At 42.4% G+C, this 25,701-nt stretch overlaps 1 long non-coding RNA gene across 1 annotated transcript in view; it reads left to right on the forward strand.

Annotated features, from left to right (window-relative positions):
• Positions 1–22,341, forward strand: part of LOC147010661 (uncharacterized) — a 55,453-nt gene extending 33,112 nt beyond the window's left edge. Inside the window, exon 3 of the long non-coding RNA XR_015052449.1 lies at positions 21,921–22,341. This is a non-coding gene — a long non-coding RNA (uncharacterized LOC147010661). The remainder of the gene's footprint in view (positions 1–21,920) is intronic.
• Positions 22,342–25,701: the final 3,360 nt, after the last annotated feature.

The following is a 25,701-nucleotide window of genomic DNA, read 5'->3' on the forward strand; positions in this document are numbered from 1 at the left end:
ATCGTGGGACGTCTGTGCTGAAAGGAAGGATGGACGGCAGAGTCCAAACGTTCCACCATTTTTTGTGTACGTAATATGTTGATGAATGCTCAGTTGCCTGTGCCTGCACGAGAGTGTAAACGAGGTGGGGATGGAGGTGGCAAAAATACAAATGGCCTCTTCAATAAATTCCCATTTATTGCCACATCTGATTCAATTTAAATGCTCTAATGGCGGCGAGGAATTCCGTTTGATATTGTTTGCTCGATATATGTAGATTTTTGATGCCTTTGGTCTGTAGTAAACATTTGTGGTGGTGGTCGTATGGCAGCTATCATTTCTTGAAGCGCGACTGTGTCGCTGATGCAGTGCTCCTCTACCGGTACACACACTGGAACTGGTACTCATTTCACTGACCTCGGAAGGATGACAGGCTGAGTCAACCCCCTGGTGTATTAGGCGGCCGACGGGGATTGAACTCAGGACCCTAGGATCCCAAGCCGCTGCCCTAACCACTGAGCCAACACCAGGCTACCTGTATTGGGTGGTCGCTTGACTACCGTTATTCTCAGGTATTCCGTCTGTCTGTATGTAATGGACAGCTCTGGAGGCCAGAGGAGTCGACCAATTTTGATGAAACTTGACAGGTGAGGTTCATACCAGGATCTAGTTGTATGCTTTTGAGCACAGTTGCCATGGACGCCACCGTTGTCTCGCAACGGGACTTTAAAATTTTTGAAAAAAATCCGAAAAAAAATTATATATATATTTTTTTCAAAAATCGGCTGCCAGGCTTTTATGCGCACTATAATCAACCTCTTTGTCAAAAATTTTCATCCCGATCCGTCAAAAACTGTATGACTAGTATGCAATTATATAGCGACCACCCATGTCGCTTACCGGCTTGTTGGTGTTTTAGCGTGGAAGAATAGACAGCCAAGAGGTTCGGTTTCCGAGTTGATTCTTTATTCGACCACAACTGGTCGAGGCTCTCAAAACCCCTGCCGGGAAATCCCGTTAAACGAAAGCAAAGGTAAAATGATACCGCTTTAGTGTCAAAGCCAGTGAACAATTGCAAATGAATAGTAGGATGTTGGGCAGGTGTGTTTCGCCAGGTTGAGTTGACGTTGCGTTTGAGAGCATGGTATTCATACCTGGGATGGTGATTGATGATGCCATGAAAAGTTCTGCTGAGCTCGGTTGGAGACTTTCGGGCTGAATAATGATATTCAAGGGACCTTTCGGAAATGTCATGGAGTAGAGCTTCCTGTGTGAGGCTCTCTAAAGTGGTTGGTTATGTTCTTAAACATCAACTTTGGATTGGGTCTGAGCTTTGAATTTGTTTGCTTTACTTGTTTCCTCGTCTGGCATGAAAAGGCTTAAACGAAAACACCCACCTTGTCGTAATATCTTCATTCAGTAAGGACTGTAGGGGAGCTGGAGTCCATGTTGTCCTGAATCTGTTGTGTCTACGTTCCCAAATGGTTGTGTTTTCCACCCCTGTCAGTCTGTCTGTCTGTGAGCAGGACAAAAAGTTGTGGATGGATTCAGATGAAATTTGGTGGATAGTTTGGGTGTTTGACAAGGATGAATTGATGAGATTTTGGTGAAGATCTGGATTCGAATGTTGGAATTTTAAAGTGATCCTTCACCATTGAGAGATGGGTCAAAACAATATACAGCATGATATCTCAAAAAAGTTGTGGACGAGTTCTGACAAAACTTGGCGGATGAGTTGGGTCGGTCTCTCTCTGTCTCTGTCTCTGTCTCTGTCTCTGTCTGTGTGTGTGTTGCATCATTGGTTGGGACACGGCTATGCCGCTGATGCAGTGCTCCCCTTACCAGTGCACTGGTACTCATTTTGCCAACCTCGGAAGGATGACAGGCTGAGTCAACCTCCTGGTGTATTAATTCAGCGGCCAACGGGGCTTGAACTCAGGAACCTAGGATCCCTAACCACTAAACCAACACCAGACTAGTTGGGTAGGTGACAAGAACAATCTGATGCAATTTTTGTTGAGGTCCAGATCTAGATCCGACCTATCAGAGTGGGACACAACACGTAAACTGTCAGCCTGCTGGGGGTATGCATTTTACATATTGCCATTTTCATCAATTACCATTATTCAAATTTAAGTGTATGGAAAAATTTCGCATTTAAATGGTTAAATCTCCATGCTGCACGTTTCCTTCATGGAATCATTTCATTTTTGTATGCTTTTTTTTAATATTTGTTTTTATTTTATATTTTATAAACACTGCTGTTTATATTTGTGTTTAAAAAATATTTTACAAAACGAATCTTGCCCAAGCCTTTGAGATTTAGTCTATTTCGAAGCATGGCAGCAACAGTAAATTTGAGTCGTGTCCAGTGTCCTATCTCGGATGTCCTCGTGTCGACATGTACTTAAACGCAAGTTGAGGGACCTTGATGATGGAGGTATGGAACCGAGCAGGCACAACATGGCTCGAATGAAAATAAGCTGTGACAAGCCTTTCACATTTGGAGCACAAGCAACTACGCTAGGGACAGTGATGTTGAACCTTGATACGAGTGATTGATAGTTGTACTATAGTATCCATCACGCAGGAGGTGGAGGTGGTGCTCCCAGAGACAGGAGCTTGAAAAACGACGTCACAAATCTCGAAAATGTATTTCCTTGTCTGGATAAGCATGACCGCTGCCCTTGCTTATAAATCCACAAGCTGTCTTTATAGCGTATCCAAACCTATGGGCCCAGCGAATGGAAAAAGCTCTTGGAGGTGAGTGTGTTATATCGGAAATATGTACCACTGTCGCAGCACGTGGATGGAGGTTATGTTTTCACCCCTGTTTGTATGTGTCTGTCTGTTTGTCTGTGAAGAGGATATCTCAAAAAGTTATGGGCGAATTCGTACGAGACTTGGTGGACAAGTTGGCTGTGACGAGGACGAATTGATTCGATATTTTGCTGAAGATCCGAATCCAGGAATTAAAAAAAAATTAAATTTTTTTCAAGTGATTCTTCACCATTGAGAAATGCGCTAAAAACGATATATAGCATGATATCTCAAAAAAGTTGTGGATGGATTATGACCAAATTTGGTGGATGAGTTGGGTAGGTGATTAGACTTTGTTTCAGGTCTGGATCCAGATCTGGCCTATGGATGGGATACAAAACGTAAACTGTTCAGCTTGGCGGAGGTGTGTGCTCTACTGAGTGCCGTTCGAGTAGTTTATGCTCTTGTTCAAACCTTAAATCTGATAATATAATCAAAAGTCTCGTCTCACATAAACTCTCCCTATACATCCATGACATGTCAACCTCGCGTTCCCCTTGTTTTTACAGCAACGGAGCCTTGTCTTTATGATTAATGCCTTTAGTATCGTCACGTCGGTTGAAATACTGCAACCTTTTCATGGTGACAATTTATATAATAAGACCAGTGCAGTTGTGTCCCAACTGGCTTGTGTTTTTTTTTTTTTTCCTGCTTTGTAACAGTGATTTGAGGCTCCTGGAAGAGCTTGTACATATAGTCACATGAAGGACATACATTGCAATACTTGAGTGAATACATGAATTGAAAGGATATCAGTGGACCATGGACTAAGCAATGGGATTTGAACCTGGGTTCCTTGGATTATGAGCCAGGGGTTTAAATGGGAACACGAATTGGCCAACCCACAATTATAATCCTTATTTACAGTCCCTTGAGGTATACACACTCACCTCTGAGGTGTCTAGCTTGGGTTTGAATTTCGATCCAGCTTAGAAATTGCCATCCTGGTGTTTCACAGGTAGGGTGAGGCATCGATGTTTGTGGTGTCCCTTGGATGGGCATTAAACTGGGTGCCCCATCTGTCAGTATTAGTTGCTGGATGTTGAAGATCCCATGGTGTTCTTCAGAAGAGTAGGTGAGCTATAATTCAAAATTCCTGTTCTGACCTACAGGGGGCACAGCAATTATCAGGGTATGAACCCAAAAACGTTTTCAGTGTAATTGTACCACTCAATTTGTCTTCCACTCACTTGTAAGCCATGTGCATGATGAAACGATCGAATATCCCAAAGGTTTCTTGGAAATAACTACATTAAACTGGAAATTAAGCAAATGATAAATTAATTGCTTTGCTATTTCTGTGAAATCAAAGTATAAGGCTGTTCCATCTACAAAACAAATTTGAACTTTGTATCAGTCTTTGGGAAACCATGGAATGAGAGGTTGAGATGTCAAAGGAGGATTTGAGCTCATAATCCAAAACAGACACCAACCCAATCACTATAAAGCAGCAGGAGAGAGAGAAAGCAGGAAGGAGATGGAACATGGACCGTACAGACAGTCTATGTACCAAACAGTCTTAAAAGATGGTGACAGCACAAGATCCACACATCTATTCTAAAACTTCTGCAGCTTGATGGAGTACTGCTCTCCCCTCTGGACTGGCTCCCCTGCATCACGTCTTGCTCAACTTAATGCTGTGAAAACCAAAGCCTTCAAGCTTATTGCAATGCTCCACATGGGAGCTGTGTCTCTGGGCCTATCACTCTGCCATCGTCGACAGGTCAGTGGTTTCTCTGTCTTCGACTGCCTCCACTCTGGTCTTGCACCCTCTACTCTTTCCGTCCCTTGTCCTCCCAGGGATTCTGCAGAGCTCACATGGTCCACTATCAACCCCCTTCTGGTGAAACTACATAAATCCAGGATAACTGCTACCACCACTCATTTGTTCCTCTTTCTTTTCCTACATGTGGAATCGACTTCCACATTCTCTTCAATCTCATTCTTCTCCAGGTCTTCAAAACAGCTGTTCACCACCATCTTATCTCATCCTCAATTGAAAACTATCATCATCTTTTTTTTTAACCCTCATTCATCCCACCCCACCTCAATCCCTCCTCCTTCCAAATTTCCTTCTGTATCCATTTTGTCCACCCAATGCATCCTCTCCTGCCCCTCATTCCTCTACACACCCATTGTTTGTCCAATTCTGCTTCTATATTGGTCATCAACTTTGCTGTTGGTGTTTCCCCCCTCTCTCCACTGTTCCTTTTGTCCTGATCTATTCAGTGTACTAGTATTAGCTCTTCCATGAGCCTCGACTACATATTATCACCCTCATAACAAAAGTGCCTGTCATTTTTTCCAGTTTTGAGAAAAACAAAAAAAAACTGCAGCAATTTTTCATCAACGAATATTTATTCACTATTTCTTGTGCATAGAGTTGTTAATGGAAGCGAAATGAAACACAAATCTTGTTACTCATCATTATGATTACATCATGGCTATAGATGACTAAAGCAGTAAATATCAAAAACTGGAAAAAAATGACAGGCACTTTTGTTATGAGGGTGACGATATACAAAAAAAACAAGGAAAAAAAAAAGTTCTGTTCTAACAATACTCTCCAACATATATACGATCAACTAACAGTGCACAAAAAATGGGATTAAAGTCTCCTGATTCTGCCAATGCAGGGAGTTTCTGGATGTCCACATGGAGCATCACATATGTTGAAGTAAGGAAAATCGTTTGAGATGTGAGTTGATTGAGAAGGATGCAGAAGTAAAGAGCAGGGTGTTGTTGATGGACGACAACATTTCGCTCCATGAAGGACCAGCATGCTTCCAAGATGCAGCGCTCTCAGTTGTCCATCGATGAGGATGAGGAATTACTCTTATCCATTTTTATTTCCATGCTTCTGGAAAGTTTTCTTTTGTGAGAATTAAAGGTTTTATCAACAATTTACCAATTTCATCTGATCCAAATGAGTGACCAAAAATAGGATTCTGGCAAATGAAGACATCATTCAATGTGTGTGTCTCTGTGTCTCTCCATCAATTTAGTTAATTAAATATCTGAGTTTTCAGTTATTCAGTTGTAGTTTCAACAAACAAGTGATTGTACAAAGTATATTATTGGTCCAGTTTTTCTTTCATGGCCACAATTATTCTCACCTTCTCGTGGGGTCGGCCTGGGAAAGGTTGGCCCACACCTTTCATGAACCGGCTGTCCACCACCCCTCTTCCACCGTGGGAACTTCATCAGGTGCAAGAGGGTACTCATCCCACCTCCATTACTTGATCCAACTTTTCTCAAATACATGGAACCAAATCTTTGTTTTGTCATTCTGTGCTCTCCCTCTCCAGCCCTTCAAAGGTCAATCGCCAGCCATTGGTTTCTCCCATTCCCACTCTCAGGTTCTTCTGTTCTCACCCACTGCTGACACATTTCGTCCCTTTCACTCCCTTTCTCAGACCGTATTGTGGATGAATTTTTCTCCACCTGTCTTACCCCTGTCAATCTGTTAAGCCTCCACTCTGTCATGTAGCTCTTCCATGAGCCTCGACTTGTGATAATAATGTATAAAAGGGATGTGGCCACTGGAAGGGACTTGTATTAAATGTGCTGTTCATAATTGAAGGCACCACTATCTTGTATTAGGGGCTCAATAAGTAAGACTCAAGACCCTATTGAATATCACATTTAATACAAATTGGTGTAGTGCCTTCAGTTTTGGATATGGATTCCCATCTACAACCATTTAATTGCACTGATATCAGCCAAGCAAATGTGAGAAAAATCTTCAACCTACATATAGACCCATCAGCAGCATCAAGTGACAGTGAGATGAGTGATAAGTCAGAGGCGTAGCTGGAACTCGAGCCAAGATAACCCTCTGACAGATTTAGTGTTTCACCTTAGCATGGGCTAAACTAAGCAGTGCAAACTAACTTTGGAAGAAGACAGTGATATTACCCCATCCATCCATTGTCTAAAGGTCAGGAATTTGAAGCAGATAACCTCGGGTGTGAGATAATGGGACAAAACTCATTTGCTGTTTGTAATTAATCACGTGTAATTGATTGATGTCAAGTAAAACCTTCTCCCCTCTTGGAAGGTTAATTTTGGACAATCCACAACGTGATTGATTTTTCTTTTTGTTCTTCATTAACTCCGTGCGGTGATAACTTATTGAAATGGGGGGTGAGGGGGATGGGTGGGAAACATCTTCACTGAAGATCATTTACATTTCTTATTCTTTCATTTTGCCAAGATTAAAAGTGGTAAAGTCTGTCTGTCTGTCTCTCTCGATCTCCCTTCCAAGGAGATATTTTTGGATTGATGGTGCTGTGATGATGAACAATATGGGAGGGAGTGAGGGTATCAATTTAATGGGTGACATTAATAACAACTTTGGACTATATATATATATATATATATATATATATATATATATATATATATATATATATATATATATATATATATAGCCACAGTCAGTCCATCCAGTGCTGGTCTTCTAATTTTGTCTGTGGTCTCTTTTTTTTAATTGCATAACATTTCAAGCTAATGAGATGAGCTGTTTTTAAAGTTCATATTTATAGGTCACGAGCAGGGATACCCGTGCTCCGCACAGGAATCCCGTGGATGACGGCGGGTCTGAAGGAGTATATGTCACAGTTAATTGTAGAGGCTGCCACCATTATTATTTTTTTTTTCATCATCACTATAATATTATATTTTCCCCGCCATGTTTTATATGCAGAAGACTCGAGTTCAAAAATGTTAAGATTTATTGCCGCATCAGATAAAAAACCATAATGCCTCAACAATGTGAGGCTGGTTTCATGTCATCATTTGCAACTTCATTAATTCTCATTCTCGAGCAAATTCTGTTGGTCCCATGTCAATCGGCTGAACTTGAAAAATTAACGTTCAGGTGATGGCGTCATAATTCGGAAACCGGGAAGTCTGAAGTCATTGTCTTCAATTGACTGTAGCATTATTTTTTCATTCTATTGCAAATGGCATTGGCCCCATGTCAATCGGCTGAACTTGAAAAATTAACATAACGAAATCAGGTGATGACGTCATAATTCGGAAACCGCAAGTCGGAAGTACAATTCTTTTACATCGGGACACTCCCGGGTACATGTTCTGTCAGCATGTGAAGTTTGGTGAGAATCAGTCCAGTACTTTTCGCGTGCATAGGTCACAGACAAACACACACACAGACACACAGACAGACACACTTTCAACTTTATATATATATAGATTAGAATTGACGAATATTAATTAATTAATCTCTCGCTGAAAAAATCAGTGGTGTTGTTAACTCAAATGACTTCATAAGAATGACTAGAGGTACTCCTTGCTGAGGCCCAGTGATCTTGATGCATTTGGAGCTGGACCGAAAGGACCATCGAATCCTTTGGGTCAGGGTGTTGCTTTGGCTCTTTCTCCTGCTTTTATGTTCATTTCAAAGCAGAGTTTGCCCCAAGATGCATCATGTGCACAAAACGGCAGGTAGTTTTTATAATTACCTCCGCCGATGGAGGTTATGTATTCACTTCTGTTTGTTACTTGCGAAATCGAAGATTCGCAAGTACAGTAGATTGGTTGGTCTGGTCTGTTGCTCTGTCCGTCTCTTTATATGTCACCTACAGATCACATCAAGGAAGTACTCCAACAAAACGTCTGATAAGGAACAGCTGGCTTGTTGAGCGATTAGTGATCGCCGATCCATCATATGAAACACCTTCAGGAGTCGCCCAAAATGTGAAACTATGCAGCACAAATTAACACTTTTTATCTCGCCTGTTCGAAGAACAGAGAGCTATAGCCTACCCCCGGCGTGAGCATCAGCGTGAGTGTGAAAATGTTAAAGTTTTTGGTGCAAGTTATTTTTTCCTTTCTAATGTTTTTATCTACCACACTTTTTTATACGCCCGATTATTTATTTATTTATTTATATATATATATATATATATATATATATATATATATATATATATATATATATATATATATATATATATATATATATATATATATATATATATATATGGACATATTATGTGATACCGGTCGTCCGTCCGTCCATTCCTGTCCGCACTCTAACTCCCAAAGTTTTCAACTTTCACGTTTCATATTTGGTACATAGGTACAGACTGTGGAGACGGTGTCGCGACATACGTTCGTCATCTAAAGTGGTTGCCATGGCAACCAGGATGCTGTTTTCCATCCGTTCCTGTCCGCACTCTCACTCCCAAAGTTTTCAACTTTCACGTTTCATATTTGGTACATAGCTACAAACTGGAGACGGTGTGTCGTGACATGCGTTCGTCATCTAAAGTGGTTGCGATGGCAACCAGGATGCTATTTTCCATCCGTTCCTGTCCGCACTCTAACTCCCAAAGTTTTCAACTTTCACGTTTCATATCTGGTACATACGTACAGACTGGAGACGGTGTGTCGCGACATACGTTTGTCATCTAAAGTGGTTGCCATGGCAACCAGGATGCTGTTTTCCATGTAGTAGCACAATTCTGTATATACCTTCTTGTCCGGGTGTATATTGTGCTCACTTGTGCTCTTGTTACTGATTACAATATACCAAGACATATATTTCTTTAAAATGATTTGGATCAGACTTCACTGCAATGCTTTATAAAAAAATATTAATAATTAGACGAGTCTTTTAAAAACGATGAATGTATAATCAGACGAGCATTGGGTGGCTTTGACACCATCTCTGGTTTTTTTTAGGAGTCGGAACTGCTAAGTTCAATTCTGGAGCTTAAATTTTGTAATTTGGCTTAGCCTAAGAAATTCTAGAGGTTATAGCATGTAGGGAAATGAAGTAAAGCCACAACGTTGGTGTCTCCAGGTGTTTATAAGCTTTGCAATGTATCTTACGATTTGCAGATATGATGATCAGGCATTCAATGATATAAGCGAGGAAAGTGGAAAAAAACAAAACAAACTTCATCGTTAAGAAATCATTGTGGCCTGTTCCAAGCCTAGGCATTGTTGAGCAGGCCAAAAAATTGGCGGCTTAAGACTCTTGAGAGCTGATAGAGGGCTGACCAAGATGGCGTACCGTCATCTTGGTAAGGCTTATTTTGTTTTTTTTGTGCTGAGCATCCATTACATTATCTTCAAAAGGGGTGTTTAAATTAGGCCAAACACCCAATTTCCATTCATGCACCACCTTGGAGTTTCCTTGGTATGCATGAAAAAATTTGAGCTGATAGGTTTCATGCTTTTGGAGTTATGGAGGAATTGGATAAATGGATTGACAGATGGACACACACTGACATTAATTAATATAGATTGTATATATATATATATATATATATATATATATATATATATATATATATATATATATATATATATATTGTATTAATCATTACATTATTATTATTGACCTCCACCATCGAAGATGGACGGAGGTTACTGTTTTCACCCCTGTCTGTTTGTTTGTTTGTGAACAGTATTACGGAAAAACTCCTGGACGGATTTTGACGAAACTTGGTGGGGGGATTAGGTATGGTCCAAGGATCATGCCATTAGATTTTGGACTTGGTCCAAAGTCCAATATGGCCGCTATGGCGGCCATTTTGAAAAAAATTTGAATTTTTGTTTTTGCATTTCTACATGTTTTAAGTGATTTAAGCCTGGTGTTGGCGCAGTGGTTAGGGCAGCGGCTTGGGATCCAAGAGGTCCTGAGTTCAAGCCCCGTTGAGCCACTGAATTAATACACCAGGGGGTTGACTCAAGCCTGTCATCCTTCCGAGGTCGGCGAAATGAGTACCAGTATACTGGGCTGGTGTATACCCCGGTTAAAATAGGTGTACCATATCCCTGTGTCGTAAGAGGCGACCAGGGTTGCGTCAGGAAGGGCATCCAGCGTAAAACATGTGCCAAATCACTAAGCGGATCATACGGATGATCCGCTGTGGCGACCCCTAACGGGAGCAGCCGAAAGAAGAAGAAGAAGAAGAAGAAGAAGAAGAAGAAGAAGAAGAAGAAGACATGTTTTAAGTGATTTCCAACCCCCAAAAAAAAATTGTTAGAGAAAAAAAAAAAATTTGCAACTTTTTTTCAAAAAAATTTCGATTTTATTTGAAAAATATTTGAAATTTTTTTTTTTGCATTTCTACATGTTTTAAAGTGATTTCCAACCCCCCCCCAAAAAAATTTGTTCGAGAAAAAAACCCCAGAAATTTTGCAACTTTTTTTTTCAAAAAAAATTGATTTAATTTTTTTGGCATTTCTACATGCGCGTCGATCTAGTTTAGTTTATTCAATCGTGGTTCAGTAGAGTCTGATCCATTTTGACCGACAATGAATAGGATATGAGGTTCATTTAAGTGACCCAGCAGTATTGGCGGCAGAGGTTTTGTATTCTACCGAGTGTTCCCCCTCTTGTTAGTAGTATGGTATTGCCTGCTAAATTATATGTGATTAATTAATTGGAATTATACATAGTACCTGACTCTCTATTTCTAAACTCAAAATTCCTTCCGCACAATCTGCGGGGACCTCTGCTGGTTTATTGTGTTGAGCTCCAGCAGATGATTTGAAGTTGTAACAAAAATCACAAGGAATATATTTTTTGGAAGATTTGCTGTCGGATTGATTGGGATTTGGAGAAACTATGTCTATCTTTTTGAGAATACTTTCAAAGTCAGTGTAAATCACAAATGGACATTTTGAAGTTTTATTTATATCTTTGAATTGTACTCTTGAGTCTGTTTTTGACATAACCATTAACTGTTGATTTATGATTTGAGCAATATCTTGATTGTTGTGTTCAAAAATATTTTGTGTGAAAGAAGTTGAGACATGTTTTACATTTGAATGTCTTGTATTTCCTACTTTGTTGTTAACATGTATCTCGACTTTTCTTATCTTTATTAAAAGTTAATTTTCTTTAATGAAATATTTTTCTTTAAAAGTCTCGACTTTTAAAAAAAATATAAGCATAATGGTTAATTTTTTTTATACTTTAACTTTATTTGTATCTGTCAGTCCATATTTGATCACAGATAGTTTGTTTACATTCTCAAATTCGTGGACATCTCCAACTTAATAGGAAATTATAATCCTTTAGCATTTAAACTACTGCTGTACTCATTTTTTTTTAATTATAATTTGATATTCTATCAATTTTTTTAATTATAATTTGATATTCTATCAATTTTTTTAATTATAATTTGATATTCTATCAATATGTGAATGAGAGCCTGGTGTTGGCTTATTGCTTAGGTGGTTGGCTTCCGATCCTAGACTTCTTGAATTAACACCAGGTAGGGTTGACTCAGTCCATCATCCTGAGGTTGACAAAATGAGTATCAATATACTGGTAACCGGAGCATTTCATCAGTGGCACAGCTGTGCTCCCAGCCAATGATGCTAATTACCTTCGCATTCTGCGAAAGGTTATGTTTTGGTCGCTGTGTATTTATTTATTTGTGAATATGTGTGTTTGTTATTCGCATAACTCAGAAAGTATTAAATCGAATTGCATGAAATTTGGTGGGATGATTCGTGAGTATCCAAGGACGATTTGATTAGATTTTAGGAGCGATCGGGTCAAAGGTCAAAGTCATGAAAAGGTCAAAAACACTTTTGAGCATAACTTCCTTCATAATACAGCTATTGACATGCAAACACCGCCATATTGTTCCATGACGAGATACCTTTCGGATATGTAGTGTCGGATTTGACGGAACGTCATCGGAAGTGCGTCTAAATGACGTCACAAGATGACGTAAATTTTCAATTTTCGATCTCATCAGTTTTGATCATACCGTTTTGTAGGACTTACCTTAAGGACATCACACACCAAATTTGACTTTGATCGGACTGACCGTTATGACGTCATTGACGTTTGAACATGATGTTTTTCAATTGTGGCTAAAATGTCCTGATATTTTACATTCAAATATCTATATAATTTATAAAGCAAAGTCTCCCAAATCCAGGCATTAGGATCAGTACCAAAATATCTGTTTATTGATGTACAGGTTTTGCCAATTAACTCTGTAGTCAAGGTCAAAATATACTTGTAGGCATAGCTTCAGATCTAATAGAGCTATTGACATGAAACCAACGTTAAAACGTTCAGTGAACTACGAGCTTTCAGAATCAGGTCAGGTCAGGTATGGGAGCATGTGCCAGAACAGCGCGTCGCTGCGTCCACTTTCCGCCGGTACTCCAGGGGCCTCCGTCTGGCCATCCCCCAGGCAGATGCCAGGCCCATCCCCATCTCCTTGAGATGATGGTCAACCTGTTGCAACCACGAGGCATGTGGTCGGCCCACTGGCCTCCTCCACTCATGAGACTCCCTCGCTGAGAGAATCTGGTGAGCAGGATCAGCGTCAGGAAAACAAGCCACATGTCCATACAGCCGCAACTGACGCTCACGGACTATGCAGGTAACAAATCTCATCCGAGTCTCTCTCAGCAACCGCTCGTTGGACACAAAATCTGACCAGCGATAGCCAAGGATTCTCCGAAGACACCTGGTACCAAAGGAATTAAGTCTCTGTCTCAGATCCTTGATCAGAGTCCAAGTCTCGCACCCATAGAGCAAGACTGGAAGTACCAAGGACCTGAAGACTCGGACTTTCGTCCTCCCGCACAGGAACCGGCAGCGCCACACCCCATGATCCAGTGAATCCATGACTCCCCAGGCCCGACCCAGACATCTATTGACCTCTGACTCACAGCCAGCAGAGACATGAATATCACTGCCAAGGTAAGTGAATCTCTCCACGACCTCAACATCCTCACCACAAACAGACACAGACAGGACAGCAGCATCCAATATGTCACCGAAAGCCTGGATCTTAGTTTTGACCCAAGAAACCCATAATCCCAGCGGCTCCGACTCCTCATTCAGCACCTCGAGGGCCCCCAAAAGGATATCTAAAGTCTCCACAAAGATGACTGCATCATCTGCAAAATCAAGGTCCGAGATCTTGACATTCCCAAACGATGCACCGCAGCTTGATCTCTCCGACATCCTCCCTAAAATCCAGTCCATACAAGTGCTGAAAAGTGTGGGGGCCAGTACACACCCCTGACGAACTCCAGTCACAACTGGAAATAAGTCAGAGATGGTACCACAACACTTCACAGCACTCTCAGTACCAGAGTAGAGTTCAGACATCAGATCGATCAGTTTTGTTGGCACCCCACGAAGACCAAGAATCCTCCAGAGGACATCCCGATTCACTGAATCGAACGCTTTACAGAGATCAACATAGGCTGCAAGCAGCCCCTGCCGAAACTCGTCTGCGTTCGGTGAGGACACGAAGAGCAAGGATACGTTCAATCGTTGACCTCTTTGGTGTAAAGCCTGACTGCTCTGGATGCTGGTGCTCAAGCAGATGGTGGCGAACCCTATCAAGAATTATCCGAGCAAAGACCTTGCCCGGCATTGAGAGCAGCGTCACCCCTCGGTAGTTGTTGCAGTCTTGGCGATCACCCTTCCCTTTCCAGAGAGGAACAACAAGGCCCCTCTTCCAATCAGTTGGGATGATGCCTGTGTTCCAGGCAGAGCACAAAACTGCATGCAATGACACGAGTGCAGCATTTCCACCAGCCTTGAGAAGTTCAGCATGGATGCCACAGATCCCTGGAGCTTTGCCCCATTTCAACTGGTTCACCGCAGCCCGTGTTTCCACAAGCGAAGGTGGACCACAGTTGATTCGAGGGTCAGCAACAGGGATTGTCACTCCCTTGACGTCCAACTCGACAGCTGGGGGATCAGCCTGGTACAACCGCTCAAAGTAACCGGCCCAGCGGGCCTTCACTTCAGACTCCTCTGTCAAGAGCCTACCACTCTCTGCTCTAACTGTAGTGCTCCGAGGGTTGGGCTTGGATGAATGCAATGCGCGAATTCACCTGCAAGCGGGACGAGAATCACCTGTCCACAGGTGATGCTCTACCCCCTCACAGATTCCTCGCACATAGGCCTCCTTGTCCACCCTCAGTGCACGTACAGTTTTACGCCTCAGCTCCCTGAACAGCTCAGCTCTGCCATTCAGCCTGGCCCTGCGACTCTGGTCAATGGTATCCAGTGTCCCTTGAGAGACAAAGTTCTTCTTTACCCTGCGGTGAGTTCCAAGACATCACCGGTAACATCAAGGACGGTGGTCTTGAAGGCACTGCACAACTCTTCAGGACCCCCCAAGTGTCCACTCAGCCTGTTCGCAAACTCCTCAGCAAGTCTCTCATCCCTGAGCTTGGCAACATCCAGCCTAGGCTGGGATGGTACCATTCTCCAGGATTTAAGGTGCAGCTTTAGAGTTGCTACAACAAGCCTGTGGTCAGTATTGAGGAACTGAGCACTCCGGTAGACCCTGCAGTTCTGGATCATTCTCCAACGACCATCAATGAGGACATGGTCAATCTCCTTTGCCACACCGCCAGCGTTGGAATACCAAGTCCAGTGATGAGCTTGTGGGCACTGAAACCATGAACCAGCCACCCTAAGTCCATGACTTCTTGCAAAGTCAAGGAACTTAGTGCTATTCTGGTTCATAGTTCCTGACCCATGGGGACCAACACATGTCTCATAACCATCCCTATCAGTTCCAGTCGATGCATTGAAATCCCCCAAGACTAGAAGTGTATCTCGTCTGGGGCACTGATCAACCACAGACTCGAGCGTGGCGTAGAATGCATCCTTCACAGTGAGATCACTCGCCTCAGTCGGAGCATAAACAGAGACCAGGGAAATGACACCCAAGGAGTGACAAATCCTTAATCTCATAATACGCTCGTTGACCGGTGTTACCTCAATTATCATTGGGGTCAGCTTATTGGACACAGCTACAGCAACTCCTTGGGTATGGTAACCATCAGAGCGACCAGACCAATAGTAGGTGTAACCACCCACCATTATGTCTCCGCAATCCGGTCTCCGAACCTCAGAGAGAGCTGCAATCCCGATGTCCAAACGCTTGAGCTCAGATGATAACAGAGACAGGTGATCATCCTCTCTTAGGGATAGGACATTCCAGGCACCCACCCGAAGGGACCGACTCAGGTTAACCCAAGGAGACCGCCATCTGGTGGACGACACCTCAGCACCACTCCGACACACTATTCCGCAATCTGACCCAGGGATGTTACCCCGTGGTTTCCCTCCTATCATCAAGGATTGGGGGTCCCGAAGGCTTTGCCCCAATCCCATCATCCGGTGAGCTGCCCTGCGAAGGGAAGCTGCACAGGAGGTACTCCCACGGAGTGGGTTTTCAGATTTTTTTTGCGTTTTTGTATTTTGCGGAATGAAGGGTTTTACGGTGGCCAGAGGGCAAATCCTGCCACCAACCTCCTAATAAAAAAGTAATGGTAGTCCCCGATTGGTATTTCAGAATGGTCGTCCCCGATTGGACGTGACGTCCCTGGAAGTGCGTCAAAAGATGACGTCATTTTTCAACTTTTTAATTTTTCAGTGTTTATCATTCCATTTTGTTGGACTGCCTTCAAGGAGGTTACACACCAAATTTGACGTCAATCGGACTGACGGTTGTGACGTCATGGACGTTTTAAAATGACGTTTTTCAAATGTGCCCGGAAAAAAGTTGCGGCGGCGAAGGTATGCGCTCTTCCGAGTGTCTGTTCTAGTTGCAACCTTGTGTTGCACATGAAGGAGGAGGAGGAGAAGGAGGGTTGGTGGGAATGAGGAGGATTAAGGTGATGAAGAACAGACCATAGGGAATATTTATTGCCTTCATTTTGAACATTCACAACTGCCTTTTGAAGTTGTATCTTTCTTGAAAAGTCAACATGGGAAGAAGCTTTGTAAGGCTTTACAATATAGGAAGAATAATAATGTCAGATTTTAAGATGTGTAAATCCAGAACATAGATTTTATCAACATCAAATCCACTTCCTTTTATTTTTTTTCATCACTATCTTTCTTTCGAAACATTGCAACCTAAGAAATCCTAAAATGAAGCAACAAAATTAGGACTTGTTCTCATATTAACTGTTTCTTCTTTCCTCTCATTTTTCTTTCACAATTATATATTTTATACTCCTGTATAAAACTTAAAAGTATTCAATCATCTCAGCTGTTCAACATGTGGCTTCGCCTCAATTGCTGCAGCCATTGATTTTGGTCGTGGTTCTTCTTCTTCTTCTTCTTCTTTTCTTTTGCGTGAAGTGAAGCAAATGGCTACAAGTAGCATCAATGATTGGGAGGGAGGGGGCTGTGCACCTGTGCCACTGATGCAAAGCCCCTCCAGGAATTTGGAATTTGTTCAGGGTGCTGGCAATAGCTTGCCGATTCTTCGTGAAGGACACCATGGGATATAACATCCAGCAACTAATACTGGCAGACAGGACACCCAGTCTCACATCCATCCAAAGGATGGCACACACATTGGTGTCTCACCCTACCTGGAAGACATGAGGATGGCAGTTTGTAGCTGAGCCAAGATTCAAACCCAATTTATATGGCTCAGAGACATGTCTCAAGACCAGTGTTTCTCAAGGTGGGGCGTGGCAATATTTTGGTGGGGCATGAGGATTCAGAATTCATGAATCAATATATGATCGCTTTCATAGCTTTGCCTTTTGAATACATATGCAGTATATACTGTAGTGTCTCCAATCATGGTGGGGCGTACGATTATTTTGAAAATCAAAGTGGGGCGTGGAACAAAAAAGGTTGAGAAACACTGCTCTAGACCATCCTTGTTGTGGTGTATCAAAGATATTAAAAATATATATATATATATATATATATATATTTGTGGATTTCAGAATGGATCTGAGTTATGTACACAACATCCAGGTCCTCAGACAGTTATTTCCATAAATGCATGTTCAGAATAGACACAACCCCTTGTGTGGTGGGATTCTAACCCTTTGATGCGTTGGAGAAGGGGAGAGAATAGGTTCTCTTCCTTTCTGAGGAGATAACCTTTTCCTCTTTACAACATGTTCATGACGTATGGTTTTACATCAGTTTTCATTTCTGCATGAGTGATATTCACCGTTCGTGCACACGATAAGATAGCTGTTAGCCCAACGGATACTCGTTCTAGTCCCTTTCTGTCAAGACATATTGGCTTTGAAATACACGATTTATTTACATATTTTATTTTGGTTATCATTTTCACATTGGACTTACAGGACGAGTCATTAATCACACCACAAGCTTTTCCCCGAACAGTTCGTTCTGACAATCAAATATGACTGTGGTCTCGGATCATTTACCTCGGGCACCCACCTTTTTCCATCGGCGATCGACACCCAGTACAGCAGCTCTATGGATGCTAACCGGCTCTTCTTCGTGTCGGACTAAACAGAGGTGATGATTGCCCGTTAACGTTTTGTAAGCACTTCATGTTTCCGCTCGGTTGTTCCAGCGAATGGCTGCTTTCTGGTGATCCTCCACCACCCCAAACATGGTGTGTTAATTGGGGTTATTGGGAGTTGCATCTTGTTCGATGGTTTGAGAGAATGAGCACGGAAATGGACGGTTGGAGGTCTCTTGCAGGAATGTGCCAATAAGCAAGCTGGATTTGGCTGAAGTTGTGCTTGAGGCTCCGCTCACACTGGTCACTTGTAAAAGGATGGCAGGACCGCCCTGATGACAGTTGGTGAGAGATCCTGATGGCTCCTGATGGTCGGTGCAGGCCCGTCGCTAGGGGGGGGCATATTTGGGTGTAATGCCCCCCCCATGGCACATCTGGTGCCCCCTCCCCCCCACTTGTATGCCACCCATTTATGCCCTGTTGCACCCTGTGAACAACTTAGTGTTTGAGGACGAGCGCCCACTGTGAACTCCTTGCTGTTTAAGAGTTCACCTGTGTGAACTACAATCCTTATTCCAGATGTTTAACGTGGTGAATAATAAGGCCTTCTTGGATAAACTGTTCTTTAATAATATCCTTCTTTGAATAACAGTCAAGAGATAAGTGTGTGCTTGCCAGCGCATCTCCAAAAGCAATTGGCAAGAGAATACAGTCCAAGCCCACAAGATAAAAGATAATAACGCAAGCACCAACGCCAGCAGCCAAGACGACAGACAGCCGCAAGACCTCGTGTCGAATGTCGATGCTGTGGGTGGTTATATGTATCGTGGATCATTTAGTTTTAAGGAATAGCCAATCATTGTCTTCGATATGGAGGCCCTATTAAGCAGGTTGCCTGATTGGTTGTAAGTTAGGTATAAATGTAATATAGTCATAATATGATAATATGAATAAGGAAAAGACAAATTTACATAATTAAAGATGAAGTGCACTGTGTGACCTTCACAACCCTCCATCTTACAAAAGTAATTTTCCAATAAAAATTAAAAATATGTGTGTTTGCAATCATGCCACTGTCCTGTCAAGCCGCTTGACGATGATCTTGGAAGTGAGAGAGCGAATCAAATTGTTCTACAGCGGTACCCTGGCCATCTGTTTCAGAACAAGAGTCGCTCTTTTGTGTCCTCGTGGTACCAGACGAATGAATGGCTGGAATACAGTGTGCAGACAGATGCAGCATTCTGCTATCCATGTAGGAAGTTTAACACCGCACGTGGCCCAGTGGACTCTACTTTCACAGTGCGAGGCGACTGGAATTGGAAACATGCCGTTGAGAAAGACAGGGGATTTCACAAACGCACAACTTCGAAGGAATATTTAACTTGTGTTTTGAGGTGGAAGGAGAATGAGAGGCGCATCGATTGTGGTGAGGAGATTTCCACACTCCTCAATGCTGACCAGCTAAATAGAAACCAGTACTATGTGTCTGCTCTTATAGATGTTGTGGGATTTCTCGCAGAAAAGCAGTTCCCTTTCAGAGGGAGCCTTGATAATTTTGAGGATATGTCAGACGGGCACAGTGGGCTCTTTCTCTCGCTTTTAAACTTCACACTCAAAAAAGACACCGAGCTAGCCGAAATAATAAAGCATATCCCGTGAAACGCAAGCTATACTAGTCCGGAAATGCAGAATGAACTGATCTGCGCATTGAGTAATGTTGTGACGGATGCCATTGTGGAAGAAGTCGGCACATCGTGGTTTACCATCAAGGTGGATGGGACGAGGGACCCCACTGAGTGTGAGAACATATCAATCATCATTCGCTTTGTATCCGCATCAAATGAAGCAACAGAGCGTCTACTCACAATACCTACAGCCGACGCTGGCGATGCAAAAACATTGATAGACCTAATAATTGCAGAGCTGACAAAAACAGGACTTGACACGTCAAAAATATTAAGTCAGGTGTACGACGGGGCTTCGGTAATGACTGGGAAGCACGGTGGGGTGTAAAAGTTGTTGCAAGAGATATTGGAAAGAGAAATTCCCTATGTGCACTGCTTAAATCACCAAATCCATCTGGTAGTTATCCACGCACTGGCAGCAGAGAAAGCTGTCACTGATTTCCTCGAGGTTTGTTGTTGCCTGTACAAATTCTTCAGAAAGCCCACTGTTGCTGTACAGTATAAAGGTGAGCGGTTAAAACGACTTCTTGATCAAAGGTGGACGGGACATTTAGCCACCGTGACTGTGATCATAGGATATTTTAAGGATATCACATCCTTACTGTCAGAGATTGATGCAGAGCGCGCCTACGGTGCAGAGATGAGGATGGAGGCTATTGGGCTTTTGCGGGAAGTCTCTGGGCCTGTCTTCATGTTCATTGCTATCTTTGTACAAAAACTGCTGATGTTGTTAGATGGCCCTAACAGACTCTTGCAGGCAGAGGACATGGACTTGCTAACGGGGTTGGAACTGGTGGCGAGTGCTACGGAGTGCGTGAAGAAACTCCGCTCTGAGGATGAGTTCACTGATCTGTGGAACAAGGCCAACGATGCTCACACTTCTACACCACCACCAAAACGGAGACGCACAATGCATAAGAACTTGGAACAGTTTGTAGTTTTGGAGACTACAGGACAAAACAATGACAAGAGAGAACTGCAGATGGTTTTTTTGCAGCGTAATTGACACTGTGCTTGGAGAGATCGCTCAGCGTTTCAGTGAGCGCAACTCGCCCGTTCACTCGCTGCCTTGAATCCCGAAAATGGCACGTTTTTGGATCCCCACTTGCTCCAGCACATCATGACATTAACAAAGTCAACCATCAGTGAAACAGAGTGTGTGGTTGCAAAGCAGTTTATTCGCACACAGACAGAAAAGCAGCCAAACGAGAGATGGACAACACAAAAACTCAACATACCACAAAACGCTGGAAGCCATGCCAAGTGTAGTGACTGCTATGAGACTTGGACTAACACTTGGTGCGTCCACTGCCATGTGTGAAAACTCATTCTCAATATTGAGGAATGTCTTCACTGACAACCGACGGTCCATGCGCCATGCACGTAAGGCACAACTTGTACGGCTGGCCTTCGAGAGAGACCTCACATGCAAATGCCTGAATAAATGGAAGGAGAAGGTCCTTAGAAGATTCCACACCGAGACGCGTCGCTGGCAGCTCTTCTGACAGCGAGTACAGCGGTATAAAAACTATACGAGGAGTTCAGATTGTGTGTGTGACTGCTGGTGATGTGTGTGGTTGCGGTTGTGGTCAGCACCCGCCGTAGTTGGCTGCTTTGTACTTCTGATGTTTAAGTTAAATGTTGTGTTTGGTGCTTTGCATATCTTATATCTAGGATTTTGCATATACAAAGCAAACCTAGTGCTTTGTGCATAACCTTACCTCTCTGTAATTGACTGCTTTAAATGTGGACTTTGTGGTATCTTCAGGCTGGTCGTATTTGCTGTTGATAGTTTAACGTGATGATCGCAGGTCATAGCCTACTGTATCTTATTTGAAAGTGCACTGATTCCGGTGCTAACCTCCCCCGTTTAGTCATTGTATCTCTGGTATATTAATTTTCTAATGCCAATTATTGACGACACCTTGTATAAGTGCACCTGAATTTGTGCCAATTGTCTAATCATTGAATATCTGCATTGTGAATGTGCCAGTTTGTTGCGGCTCTCCTGAATTTGAATAATTTTAGGCCAAAAACATCGGAACATTAAATCTAGCTGAGATAAATTTGGTTAGTATGTGACGGCAACCTCAGTATAGATGCATCAATGCTGCATGAATACAATAGCATACCGGGTTATCAAAAAATTAAATATTATAATTGTGCCCCCCCATCCACTTCATATGTCCCCCTTAATACTGAGCCCCAGCGACGGGCCTGGGTCGGTGACAGCAGAAACGGCGGTTGGTGACAGTTGGACTGTTCCTGCTGGTTCTGCTCGGTCCGACTGGTTCTTGGCACACCTGGTTTCTGTGAATGACGAAGTGAGATTGATTAACAGAAACGAGCCAAGCTGTGGAGAGCTCATTTAAAGAGGTAGACCAAGCCACGCTTACACATTTTGGGTTATTTTAATAGATGCACGATGACTTCTGCCTTGGTAAATCGAGACCGGATTTCTTTTCCCCCCCAAATATGGGGAACCCATATCTTGTGTTTAATCGTAAAGTAAGGCAAAGTAATAAGCATCTGCTCTGTCCATTTTGCTATAATTGCTTGTTGAATTCTTCATTTGCTTGAGATTATTTTGTTGATTGAACATTTGATTTGAATTCATCCATTCCATCGACAAGGAAATAAAAAATCCTTCAGTTCATTTATTTTTATTGTTAATAATAAATTCCTTGTTGATGTTTCAACCTGTCCGTGGTTGTCATTTCCTTCCATTGATCCAGCATTGTCTGAACCTAGATAGATTGGGAGATTACAATTCCCAAACTAAATAACTTGTCATAGTCAGCGTGCACCAGCAGTAAACTCTCGGCTGCATTACTTAAGGTATATTCAAGATAAGATTGGTGCATCGCCGAGGGCACGTTCCCCAGTCAGGAGGCCACGTGACCTCAAGTTAAACAGCAAATTAGACAATGGACACTGGAACCCGTTGTTAACTGATTGGCGTTTGTGGTTGTTAAGCAACCCACCGCACCATAAAATTAATTGTGAGCGGTGGCCCCAGGTCCGGTGGTTCTGAGGAGAAACGAGGATTGACTCTCTCATAATACACTTGGTACCTGTGGCTGCAACTTTATATGTATAAATAAATGTATACCAGTATAAAAAAATTAATATATTAATAAAAATAAATTATATATATATATATATATATATATATATATATATATATATATATATATATATATATATATATATATATATATATATATATACAGCTCTGGAAAAATTGAGACCACTGCAAAATTATCCGTTTTTCTGCTTTTACTATTTATAGGTATGTGTTTGAGAAAAATGAACATTTTTATTTTATTCTATAAGCTACTGACAACATTTCTCCCAAATTCCGAATAAAAATATTGTCATTTAGAGCATTTATTTGCAGAAAATGACAACTGGTCAAAATAACAACAAAGATTCAGTGTTTTCAGACCTCAATTAATACAAACAAAACAAGTTCATATTCATTTTTAAACAACACAATACTAATGTTTTAACTTAGGAAGAGTTCTGAAATCAATATTTTGTGGAATAACCCTGATTTTCAATCACAGCTTTCATGGGTCTTGGCATGCTCTCCACCAGTCTTTCACATTGCTGTTGGGTGACTTTATGCCACTCCTGGCACAAAAATTCAAGCAGCTTGGCTTTGTTTGATGGCTTGTGACCATCCATCTTCCTCTTGATCACATTCCAGAGGTTTTCAATGGGGTTCAGGTCTGGAGATTGGGCTGGCCATGACAGGGTCTTGATCTGATGGTCCTCCATCCACACCTTGATTGACCTGGCTATGTGGCATGGAGCATTGTCCTGCTGGAAAAACCAATCCTCAGAGTTGGGGAACATTGTCAGAGCAGAAGGAAGCAAGTGTTCTTCCAGGACAACCTTGTACGTGACTTGATTCATGAGTCCTTCACAAGGACAAATTTGCTCGATTCCAGCCTTGGTGAAGCACCCCCAGATCATCACCGATCCTCCACCAAATTTCACAGTGGGTGCGAGACACTGTGGCTTGTAGGCCTCTCCAGGTCTCCGTCTAACCATTGGACGACCAGGTGTTGGGCAAAGTTGATGATTGGACTCATCAGAGAAGATGACCTCACTCCAGTACTTTACAGTCCAATCCTTGTGGTCTTTTGCAAACCTCAGCCTGGCTCTTCTTTGCTTCTCATTGATGAAGGGCTTTTTCTAGCTTTGCACGACTTCAGCCCTGCCCCGAGGAGCCTGTTTTGAAGCGTCCTTGCCGTGCACTTCACCCCAGATGTCGTTTGCCATTCTTTTTGTAGGCCATTTGATGTCATCCTACGGTTGTTGAGTGACATTCGAACGAGTTGGTGGTCATCCCGCTCAGTGGAAAGTCGTTTTCGCCCTCTGCCAGTCTGTAGCTTTGTTGTCCCCAATGTCTGCTGCTTGACCTAGTTGTTATGAACCGCCGTCTTTGAAATTTTAAGGATGGAAGCAACGTGTCGCTCACTGTATCCCTCTGCCAGTAAAGCCAGAATTGAACCCTTCTTTTCCTCACTCAAAACTTTTCTTTTCAACTCTTTTGGCAAAGTCAATAGTTATTTTTTGATTCCAATTACTTTTGAGGTAATACTAGCACTGTTTTTGCCATCCAGCTGGTCCTATTGCAAGAGGATAGTGATGACCACAGCAGTGGTTTTTTATACTTTTCCTTGTCAAATAAGATTCGGTTCAGGTGATCACCTAATCAGTACCTCACTAAGTAGAATGAGGTGTGCCTGTGTTGGAATTCAACAGCCCCTGGAATGGAATGGCTGCCATACATGTTGAGATGCTGATTTAAAATTTTTTTGGAGTGGTCTCTTATTTTTTTCCAGAGCTGTGTATATATATATATATATATATATGTGTATATATATATATATATATATATATATATATATATGTATATATATGTATATATGTATATATATATATATATATATATGTATATATGTATATATATATGTATATATATGTATATGTATATATATGTATATATATATATATATATATATATATATATATTTAAGTAACTTTTAAATGTTCCATTAGCACATTTAACCACCAAACGCTGTGTTGCGGTTCTGGGAACCGCAACCATCATACAGCGGTCCCTAGACAGTTATTCCATGAATATACGTTCAGATAGTCCCTTCCCTTTTGTCAAGCTAGCGGGACAACGGGACAGTGCGTTGTATAAACTTCATAGCTTGGTCTGATTCAATCTCTGCACTCATTCCTATTCTTTTTTTCTACTATTATTCCTGAGGTAAATCCCAGCCACGTGCACCCTTCGCTGTGAGATGGGTCTTCAGCGAAGGCCAAGCAGGCATTATGCTGGACACCCCACTGCAGAAATCGCAGCCTGTCAAATGCACGTGCAGCGGTAATTTCCACCCACTGAACAGAGAGCGCACCCAACACGACGCCCTCGCTGCACGGAACACGTACCAAGGAGATGGAAGAAGCGGCACCCTAAATGCTGACAACTTGCAAAGCGCACGTGGCCACGCCCTTTCCAACCCATTTCCAAATCTCCATTTAATAATTATATCTATCTTCTTCTTCAACTCAACCACACATACAATTATTATATCCAATCTTTTTCCTCAATTCCCTGACACAGATCAGGGCTGGCACCATGCATCGCACCGTCTCTGACAACTGCGAACACCATGCTCAATGGCAGATCCGCGCGTGGCCATGATACTTTATCAACGTGCAGAACGAGGCACGAATAACACACATCTTTGGTCGGGTCTGCGCATGGGGTAAAATAACATCTTGCCATCGGTCTTTGCTCACCACGACAGCAACAAATGTCTCCCGTGGACGGCAAACATCCTACCGCACCTCCACCTTGATGCAGCTGCTACCAGGCAGAGGCAAGCTGTGCCGTCGGATCACTCGGGCCGCATGGTGCACCATGGAGCAGGCACATTGACCAGCACCAACCACGGGTC

The sequence above is a fragment of the Eptatretus burgeri genome, chromosome 16, assembly GCF_056783735.1.
Source record: "Eptatretus burgeri isolate ZD-2024b chromosome 16, Ebu_testis_v1, whole genome shotgun sequence".
Classification (NCBI taxonomy): Eukaryota; Metazoa; Chordata; class Myxini; order Myxiniformes; family Myxinidae; genus Eptatretus; species Eptatretus burgeri.